This window comes from Hylobates moloch, unplaced genomic scaffold (assembly GCF_009828535.3).
Source record: "Hylobates moloch isolate HMO894 unplaced genomic scaffold, HMol_V3 SCAFFOLD_63, whole genome shotgun sequence".
NCBI lineage: Eukaryota > Metazoa > Chordata > Mammalia > Primates > Hylobatidae > Hylobates > Hylobates moloch.
The window spans coordinates 458,291-470,534 of record NW_026652338.1 but is presented as its reverse complement, the minus strand read 5'-3'; the positions used below and the strand labels follow the sequence as shown (position 1 = coordinate 470,534).

General features: G+C 35.2%; 1 long non-coding RNA gene across 1 annotated transcript in view; it reads right to left on the bottom strand.

The window, feature by feature from the left end:
* LOC131382571 (uncharacterized) overlaps nucleotides 1–12,244 on the bottom strand; it is a 52,401-nt gene that overhangs the window by 34,456 nt on the left and 5,701 nt on the right. Inside the window, exon 2 of the long non-coding RNA XR_009212140.1 lies at nucleotides 1,310–1,370. This is a non-coding gene — a long non-coding RNA (uncharacterized LOC131382571). The remainder of the gene's footprint in view (nucleotides 1–1,309; nucleotides 1,371–12,244) is intronic.

Here is a 12,244-nt window from a genome sequence, read left to right as displayed (position 1 = left end):
CTCAGACTATTTTTTCTATTGTTTCCTTAGAATAAGAATAATAACCAGAGAAATTAAATTTACCTTGAATTTCCACAGATAGTAAAGTTTCCTACAACAACACCTACCCATCTTTCTTTTTATCCAAATAGTCTATCAACACATATTTATAAGCATCTACATTGTGCTTGATTCTGAGAAAGAAACAAATACACATACGTATTATAGTGTGACCTTAACATCTAGCTGGAGAGACAAGGCATAAGGTTGCAAAAATTTACAAACCTGCATATGGCCTCTTGGTCCCATGCCAGTCAGAGCACTTCTGAGAACTTTTGCTGAAACTCAAGTGCTAGATCAGCTCTTAGAAATGTTATTAGTGTAAAAGGCTGTATGATGAATATATTTTTATTTTGGCCAAATATAATAATGATGATTTGCATTTATACATTGCTTTGTAAACTTTTAAGTCACTTCAATTTGTATTATTTTTATATATCTTCCTTGTGTAAAAGAGATATGGTAAGCAATATTATCCCCACTTTATAGATCAGGAAACAGAGATCCAAAAGGGTGTTTTTGCCCAAGGACACAAGGTAAGTAAATTGTAGTACTGTAACTAAAACACATCACCTGATCTCTAACTATTAGCCATTCCCATTAGACAAAGCTATCTCTCTCCTGACAATATAGATTAAACATTTATGAACGCTGCTGGAGTTCCAGTAATACAGGCTTGGGTTCTAATCAAGGCTGGAAAGAACAGAAAGTCTCTCAAGCTAGCTCAAATGAAAGATGGAATGTATGTAACAGAACCATTTGGAGCACAAAAGCCATAGGGGCAGGTTTTATAGACATGAAAATTCTCAGTAATAGATAATTCTCAGTAATAGAAGAATCTCCCTCCATCTTTCAGGGTGGCCTCTCCCATTTCTGCTTCTTGGTCTCTATCTCTCACCCACCAGCTACTTCTTAAAAATGGCCTGATCTGGCCACCAGCCACTGACCTGAATCTAGAGGCTCTGCTGCCCAGGCTCTCCTTCTATGACAATTGCCTTTAATTATCCTAGTTCAATTACTGGGACAGATAACCTGGACCTTCACCGAATCTTTCATGGTGAAGGGTTGAGCATGAGGTTTATCTTGTATGTCCTTACAGAGGCTGCAGGCAGGTTCAGCAAATTGACCTTCTTCATGGGTTTATTGAAAAAAGTAAATGAAATGTTCCAACTAAGGCACTTACAACAAGAGTAACAATAGCCTGAGACATAGCAAAAGGCCAATAAATAATTACTCCAGTTAAGTTGCACCAAATATTTATTTTACTTACGTGAATTCAACCATGAGAATCTTGCACTGGAATGGAGGTGTCCAGGGAACACAGAGGCAGACTATAACAAAGATGGAAGAGACTCGTTAATCACTCCAAGAAAACAGATGGTAATAGCCAAACGCCTTTTAAAATTCACCCTTCCAACCCCCTCCCCCGACCTCAACAGGAATAACTGAAAGTAATTAAGAGTGGATGGTAAAATGGAAAGGAGATTTAGGGTATGTGTGGCTATAAAAGTTGGGTTAATGGCCACCAGATGTGAAGCTCTCTGCTTCTTCCACCTCCTCTTGATTTCTCCATGCCTGTGTTGACCCATCCTTATTGGATATCAAAGAAAGAGCTCTAACTTTTAACCACTTCCTAGTGCCTGGCACACATTTAAAATAAGTGTATATTCAACGAAAAACAATGAAATGAATGAATGGACAAACAAAAGAGAAGTCCAGGGCTCTCTGCCATCATTGTATAGGATGCCTGCAGGAAACTTTCAGAGTCATTCTGACTTTAGAAAACCTGAAAGTATGAGGGAGTTGACACCCCACAAGGCCACTCTTATCCAGTGAGGGACAGAAGCTGGTGGGAAGATAAACCTCCCCTCTGAGGTGCATTCCTCATGGATCCTCTGTGAATCTCTAAGGGATCCACTCCAGTTCTTCACAATAGTGAACAGCTTGATAATCACCTTTACTTAGCTTTTCCTCCTTTCCTTCCACTCCAACAATGCCCCACTCTTGTTCTGTGAGAACACTTCCCAAAATAAACCAACTGCATGGAAACAACTGTGCCAGGCTCTGTTTTTGTTTGTTTGATTGAGGCTTTTTTTTTGGGGGGGGGGCACTATGGGGGGGAAGGGGATGGGATGTATATCACACTTATGAAATCATTTGCTTGAATTTTCTCCTCTCAGTATATACTCTCCCTGCGTATTTCATTCTCTCCTGTGGATTTACCACCACCTACATTCCGCTGATTTCCAAATCTATAGCTGTAGCCAAGACCTCCTTGCTGAGTCTTAGACAAGTCAACTAGGTTTTACATAAGAAATTTGACTTCAATATGTGTAAAAGTGAATGTTCCAGCTCACCACCTACCGTCTTCCTTCTGCTATATTACACATTTCTATCCAAGGTATCACCATAAAGCTTATTATTTGGATTAAAAAATGCATACATGCTTGAATTTTTATTCTCCCCTGTATTGACTATATGTTCCAGCAGTGAGCTCAGGCTAGAGGGAGGAAATGAGCTGCAATTGCAATAGACAAATCTAAGGTTCCAGTACTTGGAAAAGAGAGCGCAGGCATATTTGAGATAGATTTGGGGAATAAATGCTCCTGCAAATGAGCAGAACAAAGAAGACTTAGAGTACTTACTGGTTTTTTCCTACTCACATAGCAAGATCATGGTTGAGATAGGCTGGAATCCTGGATTACTGACTACTCTCTGGTCCAATATTCTTTTCACTATACAATTCTGTTTTGTCCTGAATTTTTAAAAGTTTTTTTCCTGGAAATTTTAGAAGCTCAAGGTATCTAGGAAGCTACCCTTTTGGAGTAGCAATTATATCAAAGTACAGTCCAGTTAAAACCCATTAGATCGAAAAAAAGCTGGTCAAGGAAGCAGAGAGCAGGACCCATCAAATCTGCAGAATGGAGCTATGAACTAAACTGTTTACAGACCCTCGTGAAAACCAACTGTAATTCTTGCCCTTGAGCTCCAAAAGATGCCTTCATATCCTACCAATACTGTTTATTTCCTTTCTTTGGAATCAGAGCTGAAATCAAAGAGGCCTCTTAAATCCTAACCTAGTATATTTCAAAATGCCATAGTTTCTTTTTATGACATTCAAATTAAATCTCTAAATTGAAAGTTTTGTAAGGTGCTAATTACAGCTAGACATTTATTATTTTGTTTGTATGATTTTATCTAACTTGTGGCCCATGAAATTATCCTGCATATGGATACCAAAGGGCAAATATTAATCTTTGAGCACATATAAAATAATGAATATATAATAGACATCTCCTACATAATAAATATGTTGAAATGTATAAGGTGTACAGCTCATATGAATTCTAACAACTTTTCAATTATTTCATGGAAATCTTAATAATAAGAGAGTTAAATTATTTGAGTTGAGATTTTTTTCCAGTTGGTCTATTTATTTTTTTTAGAATAGGGTACATGTCTTCCAACCCCTCTAATGTTTATAAAAATCATCCAATAACATATTGGGTTACATTCTTTCTTATAACACCTTTGGACAACTTTCAACTTGGGATGTTTTAGCTAAAATGCAGCTTAAGTTATTTTAATAGAGAAGGGTAACTTGCTATTGGAGCAGTTAACTGTTACTGAATTTGTCATAATTTGGATAATTGGGAAAGTGTTTAACATATTTTAAAGGAAAAGAACATTTTAAACAAATTAGTTGCAAAACTAACATACAAATATGCTAACTGCAAAGAACTCCTACCTGCTTATTAGGTGAGTTATTAAAATATTATTGCATGTGCTATCCCCAAGTTAGCACTTACAGAATTTGATAACATTAATATTCTATCTTTAAAGTGCTATGCTTAGCACTTTGCAATTTATAACATGATGTAATCTAATAGTGATATTAATAGAAGTTAAAATTTGTTTAATGCTAAGTGCTTTACATGATACATCATTAGATCCTCAACAGCACTTCATGAAGTATGTTTATCATTATCTCTAAATTATAAATGAGGAAACTGCAGCTAAGAGAAGGTGAGAAACTTACTCAAATCTGCCAATTACAGCTGTATAAACTCTTTAATTCAACAATCCCACTTCTGGGATATTTTCCTACTGATACTTGCAAATATGTAAAATTACTTATGTATAAGGCCATTAACCTCCACACTGTAACAGAAGAGACTGGAAACAATATTGTGTTCATAAATAGGTTAAATAAATTATAACATATCCAATAGATATATCTCACAACTGGAAAAAATAAAAACAATAAAGGAGCCTTCTTTGTGTACATAGAGAATGGTCTTCAGGATAAATTTTTAAGCAAAAAAAGAAAAGTGCAATATGATGTATATAAAATGCCACCTTTTGTGTAAAATATGAATTTCTATGTTTTGTCTTCAATTTCATAAGTCTGGAATATACGTAAGAAACTAAGAACAGTGGGTACCTATTGGTGCATGTCACAGGGAGGGGGTGGCAGGGGGAACTAGGCAGATATATGACAGAGTTAAGACAAAGACGTGTCACTGTTTGAAATTTTTTAATAAATTACTGGGTTTTAACACATGTGAGTGTATTCCCTGGCAAAATTTGCATGAAAAAGGAAAGGAAATAAGAAATGGAGTGGGGAAAGATAGGCAGGGTAAGCAGGAGAGAAATTCCCCAAAATGACACAGCCAGCAAGGACCACAGCCAGGTTTCAAACCCTGCAGGTCACCCTAAAGCCCTGCTTTCGAGTACTGTAGAATAGTGACTCTGAGTTCTCACAATAACTCCATGAGATAGCATAAAAGAGTAAACAGAACCTGAAAAAAAATGTGTTCTCAAGATTACACAAACATTAAAACTGCAAATATTGTTTTCTTCCTACTACACCACAGCCACAATAATGAACATGACAATTATACTGTAAAAATATTATAAAATGTTGACTTGGTACTAATTCAACTCACTTTCCCTCCAGTATGTTTATTTCACAGGTAATTGTAGAAGACCAAAAATAAGCAAGGGGTTTTTAAAGGAAGTATTAAAGCAGAGAGTCTGTGTGTTAGTTTCCTGTTTCTGCTGTAACAAATACTCCAACCTCAGTGGCTAAAGCAACACCAATCTATTATCTTACACTTCTGAAGTCCAACATAGATCTCAACAGGCTGAAATCAAGGTGTCAGCAGGGATGCATTTCTTCCTGGAGTCTTTAGAAGGGGCTCTAAAGGGCTCTCAAGAAATCCCTTTCTTGTCCTTTTCATCTTCTAGAGTCTGCTCACGTTCCTTGGTTCATGGCCCCTTCTTCCATCTGCATTGCCAGCAAGGGCAGGTCAAGTTATTCTCACATCATTCCGACCTGTTTCTATTTCCATATCCCATTCTCTGATTCTCTCTTCTGCCTCCCTTTTCCACTTTTAAGCCCTTGTGATGACATTGAGCCCTTCTAGTTAATTCAGGACAATTGCCTTATCTGAAGTCAGCTGATTAACAACCTTAATTCCCCTTTGCCATGTAAGATAACATATTCACAGGTTGCAGGGATTAGGACACGGGCATCTTGGGACCATGAGTCAGGCTGCTACAGCCCCTTATGTAACTTGAAGGAGAGAAGAATGTCTGCATTGAGCCGTGTATTTTATGGGATGTTAGTAGATAATACCTAAAAGTAACAGTGTGTTCCCTTGTCAAGTATGTTTGGGGAAACTGGTTTAAACCAAAACCAAGTTGCTTTACTATAGGACTGCAAAATTGTTGGTATGTTAATGTGCATGGCGAATTGCCAAGAGTATATTTTCTGAAAATATTTGACGTGGAATTCCCCTTAATAAATTTCTAAATATTGGCCCTTTCTAAAAATTTTAGAATAAAATGTTAAACATATATATTTTTTCTTTTAATACATGGCTGTATTTTCTTTGCTAAAGTTGTATTAGATGTTTGCATTTTCATTTTTAAGTAAGGTTAGGTTATGGCTTTCTTTTAGGATGTAACTTCTATTTGGTTTTGATATTTTTTTCAAAGGAATTTGGAAGATTTGGCTTCTTGAAAATATTCTTGCATTATCTGGATAATTTAGGTGTTAGCTGCCCTTAAACATTCAAAAAGAGTGCCCTATAAAACCATTCAGCCATGGTATCATTTTTAAATTTTTATTCATTAATTATATATATATATATATTTTTTACAACATATAATTTATACATATTAAAATTATTAGACTTCATTTTAGGGCAATTTTAGGTTTAGGGAAAAATTGAGGAGAAAGTACATTGAGTTCCCATAGGCCCCTTCACTCCCCACTTCACTCCACTATGCAATTTTCCCTATTATTAACATCTTGCATTACTGTGGTATATTTGTTTCAACTCATGAGCCAATATTGATATATTATCATTAACTAAAGTTTGTAGTTCATATTAGGATTCATTCTTGGTGCTGTACATTCTACTGGTTTTGTCAAATGTATTAATGATATGTACCCACCATTATAGTATCATACAGAATAGTTTCATTGCCCTAAAAATTCAGGGCTCCACCTTTTCATTCTCCCCTCCCCTCCCTCTGCACAAGGCCCTGGCAAATGCTGATCTTTTGACTGTCCTCATAGTTGTGCCTTTTCCAGGTTTTCACATAGTTGTAATCATACAGTACATAGCTTTTTCAGATTGGCTTATTTCACTTAACAATATGCATTAATGTTCCTGCACATTTTTTTGTAGCTTGGTAGCTTATTTCGTTTTATTGCAAAGTAATATTGCATTGTATGGGCTTGCCTTCATTTGTTTATTCATTCTTTCATTGAAGGACATATTGATCATTTCTGTGTTTTGACAGTTACAAATAAAGCTATATAGACACTAATGTACAGGTTTTTGTGTGGACAGCAATTATCTATTCATTTGGCTAAATATCAAAAACAGCAGTTGCTGATTGTACTGTAAGAACATGTTGGGTTTTGAAACAACTGCCAAACTGTTTTCTAAAGTGGCTGCAGCATTTTACATTCCCACCAGGAATGAATGAGAGCTTTTGTTGCTCCACATCCTCCTTATCATTTGTCACTGTTTTAGATTCTAGCCATTCTAATTTATAGATGAGTAGTGGTATCTCACTATTGTTTTAATTTGCAGGTCCATAGTAAACTATAATGGTAAGAATCTGTTTGTATGCTCATTTGCTACCTGCATATCTTTTTTGGTGAGATATCTGTTCAGGTCTTTTTCTCATTTTTAAATTTGGCTGTTTTCTTATTGTTGCATCTTAAGAGTTCTTTATATTTTGGATACCAGTCCTTTATTAGATAGGTTTTTTGCAACTATTTCCTCCCATTCTATAGTTTGTCTTTTCATTCACTTGACAGTGTGTTTGTAGAGCAATTTTTAATTTTAATGAAGTAAGTCCAACTTACTAATTTTTCTGATGGATCACAATTGATGGATCACAATGTTGTTTTATGGATCACTAAGAAATCAATGCCAAACCCAAGGTCACCTAGATTTTTTGTTGTCTTCTAGGAGTTTTATAGTACTGTAGTTCACATTTAGGTCTATAATTTATTTGAAACTAATTTCTGCAAAAACTGTAGGATCTGTATCTAGATTCATTTTTTTGCATGTGACGTTCAGTTGTTCCAACATCATTTGTTGAAAAGACTGTTATTTTTTCATTGAATTGCCTTTGCTCTTTTGTCAAAGATCAGTTGACTACCTTTGTGTAGATCTATTTCTGGGTACTCCATTTTGTTATACCAGCGTATTTGTCTCTGTTTTCACCAATACCACAGTGTCTTGACTACTCTAGCTTTATAGTATATCTTGAAGTTGGGTAGTGTCAGACCTCAAATTTTGTTCTTCTTCAATATTTTTTTGGCTATTCTGGGTCTTTTTGTATAATCTGCTTGTTGACAACCATAAAATGACTTGCTGGTACTTTGGTTAGTACTGTATTGAATATATTGATTAATTTGGGAAGGACTGACATCTTGATGATGTCAAGTCTTCCTATTCATGTACATGCAATATATGTTCATTTATTTAAATATTCATTAATTTTTTTCATCAAAGTTTTGTCATTTTCTTCATATAGATCTTGTATATATTTTATTAGATTTATACCTAAGTGTTTCATTTTCTTTTATAGAGCTAATGTAAATGGTATTGTGTTTTTAATTCAAATCCCAACTGCTCCTTGCTGGTATATAGGAAATCAGTTGACTTTTGTATAGTAGCCTTGTATCCTGCAACATTTCTATAATTGCTTAATAGCTCCAGGAGTTATTTATTTATTTGTTTACTTATTTATTTATTCTTTGAAATGTTCTACATAGACAATCATGTCATCTGTGAACAAAGAAGGCTTTATTTCTTTCTCCAAACCTTTATATATTTTATCTCCTTTTCTTGTCTTATTGCATTAGCTAGGGGTTCCAATATGATGCTGAGTAAGAGTGGTGAAAGCAGACATTATTACCTTGTTCCTGATCTTAGAAGGATACCATCTATTTTCTCACCATTATGATGTTAGCCATTTTTTTTTTTTTTTGTAGAACTCTTTATGAAGTTGAGGAAGTTCCCCTTTATTCCTAGTTTACTGTGAGTTTTCATGATGAATGAGTGTTGGATTTTGTTAAATGATTTTTTTTCTGCTACTACTTATTTGATATAACTGATTATATAATTTTTCTTCTTTAGCCTATTGATGTGATAGATTATGTTCATTGACTTTTGAATGTTGAGCTAGACGTTTATACCTAGAATAAATCCCACTTGGCTATGTGTATAATTCTTTATATTGTTAAATATGATTGGCTAATATCTTGTTGAAGATTTTTGCATTGATGTTTATGAGAGATATTGGTCTTTAGTTTCCTCTTTTCATAATGTTTTTGTCTAGTTTTGGTATTACGTTAATGCTGGTGTCATAGAATGAGTTAGGAAATATTCCTTCTATTTTCTGGAAGAAACTGTAAAAACGTAGTAGCATTTCTTCCTTAACTGTTTGAATTCACTAGTGAAAATATGCAGGTCTGGTGCTATCTGTTTTGGAAGGTTATTAATTATTGATTCAATTTGGTTATAGATATGGGCCTATTTAGATAATCTATTTGTCCTTGTGTGAGTTTTGGTTACATCATTCGCAAAGTTGGTTCATTTTCTCTAGGTTATCAAAGTTACATACAGTTATTCATAATCCTGGTATCTTTTTAAATAGTAGATCTTTGACAAATACTTACATATATTTTCTGGTTATTGAAATAGTATGGATGCTTCCTTGATTTATCTTTGTTGAGCCAACTTTAACAATTTATCTCCTTAGGAAGTTAGTATTTTGATCTATATTTTTAACTGTATTGGCATAATGTTGCACAAAATATTTCTTCTAGCTTATCTAATCTCTTAACATTTATATTTCCAGCTTCTGTTTTATTTTAAAAGTTGTAATTCTTTTTCTTCTCATCTCTTCTTTTAAAGACTTTCAAGGAAGAGGGGGTAATTTTAATGCTCTGAGGAGGTTTTTGGTTATTAATTGCATTTTGTTTTCTAATTTATTATATTCAGCTGCTATTATCATTAGTTATCTAATAATTTTACTTGGACTGTTTTGGTGTTATCTTTAGTTTCATAAGTTAAATATTTAATTTATTTCAATTTTTTATATCTTTCTTGTTTAATAACCAAAATATCCACGATGAGGCTACATACTTTTGTAAATGATTTGTAACCTTGGGTTTGAGTTGCTCTAAGGTTTGTATGCTATAGGATTTCTTAATCTTTTCTTTATGGTAATATAATAAATATTGACAAATGTTTCCATAATAAAAAAGAACATGTCTTTGCTATAGATTAGACAGTTTTGCATATATTTATTACATGTGCTGGTTAATAGTTTCCATTTCTTACTTTGCTTTCTCTTCACTTTCACTACATTTAAAGATCTAATTCTCTTCACTTTCTAGAAACACCTTTTAGAGATTTTTTACTTCAGAAGTCTAAACCCAGAGGATCCAGACATATGACCAATCATATTAGATTTTCAAAGTTTGTCCTAGCTGCCTTTCTCAGATGGAAGAATGTGTGATTGTTCTGATGGCCACTGGCAGTTTCCTGCCAAGGGAACACAGACTGATTGTTTACTGTATAAACGAGTTGCTGGGACACACTGAATTTTCTGGGATAGAATTTGATCTCCACACAATATAAACAGCAAAGCAGAAAAAGGGGAAAAAAATTTATTTTCTTCTGTGTTTCCAAGGAATGAGATCTCAAAGGCAACAATGTAGCCATCCCATGAAACAGCCAACAAACACTCAACAGCCAACATCTCATCTAGATTCTTTCTCTGTAATATCCTCATCAACCTACTACTCTGCCTCCCACCATCATCTCTGGTCTGTCTCAAGGCCTAATTAATTCAGACCAGGGCCTGTATAAGAACTTCCTAACTGATGGTTCTGCTTTCTGTCTCTGTTCCTTCCTGTCATTTAACCCCAATAACCTATATTCCTAAAGCACTTCTCTGAGAACAGCATTCCCTTAAAATCTCCCTACACGATGAAGCCAAAACTTCTTAGACACCAGATTTCCTTGAGAATAGGACCAGCCCTCCTTTCTAGCCTTTTCAACCTACCCCTTTCCATTAACCCTTATGACATCCCAGTCATAAGCTCATGAACTGCATACCCATTTTTTACTTTGTCATCATGAAACATTGTCAAGCTGAAAATCTTTTGTTTCCTACATTAGAAATTGGGATACCTAAAGTCATGGTTCCATAAGTACCTTGTGGTGTACTAGGCATTGTAGTGAATGTTCTACATGTATTATCTTCACTTAATCTTCACAACATTTCGATGCAATAGGCATTGTTATTATCACTGGCCATTTAACACACAAGGGCATGGACACTTAGAGCAGCAAAGTCTGAATCCAATGCATACTCGGTTAAGTGTTATGCTGTACTCTTCCTTAATTACCCTGCCAGGACCAAGAGAATCCTTGCAGCCTAGACTAATGACTCACATAAAGTAGGCACTCATTATACAGTGAATAAATGGTTGAATGACTGAGGAAATGTGAAAAGACAGCTTAAAATGCTTTAGAAATGGTAAATTACTGTGCAAGTATTATATATCATCCACAAAATCACTATTATTAAGCTGCTTTTATGATGAAAGTTGATACCTTTTTTCATTTATATCTATGCCTTGTATTAATATTTGCTAAGTGAAAACACTGACCTAGGTTTTTGTCAATTGTTTTTCCTCTAAAGCCAAGCAGAAACTTCATCTTCCATCATGTGAACACCTTGTCCAATTGGCAAATATTGACAGTAAGAAAACATCATGTTGAAATTAGCCTTCTATTCTTGTATATTATTGAAAAATCAGAAGTACAAGAGCAAAGCCTGTAGAGGAGCTGTGTGCACGCACCTGTGTGTGTATGTGTGTTTGTGTCTGTGTGTGTGTGTGTGTGTGTATGTTTGCCCAACATTTTCAAACATTTAGTTTTACTACATTTACTCTTTCTGACCTGGTACTATCTCAAACTGCATACAAGCAGCAGATGTCAGTGTTGTGCAACTTTCAGGCTGACTGCTTGCAGAGGCAAGCTGTTCTTTGTTGCTTAGAGACAGAATCAACAGTCATTTGTACCCACAAACAAACACCCTTAGGTGCTAGGTAAATCGTAGAGGTCTCCCACAAAGAAACTGTAATTTGAGAAATTACACAGCAACTTATAAAGATGTAGTTGGGATTCAAAGGTTGCAATGGATGGGCACAGCATAAATAGTGGAACCTATCATGTTTTGCTGGCCTAGAAGGAGATAGGGACACCCAGAAAGCACTGGTTTGGCTCCTTTGTCACAACTGCTGTGAGCCAGAGCAAAGAAAGTTCAGACTAAATCGGCCTTGTTTGATGAAAGAACAGTGCTTTCTATTTGCAACCCATGTGGTCAGATGGCCAAACTCCTAATATGTCCTCAAAGCCCAACATAATCTTGTTCCTGACTGCTTCTATAGCTTTCTTGGGAGACACTCTTTCTCCTTTTTCTCCGCTGCAGCCACTGCATTCTTCCGAGCTCACAGGCTCTGCTTGTAATGCTCTTGCCACATGCCCCTGTCTCTCCTTTAGTGTCTACTCTTCAGATCTCAGCTCAAATGTCCCTTTATCCTGAAAGGTCAGGCTCCATACATCAGGTCTTTCTTTTATGGTCTCAAAGTACC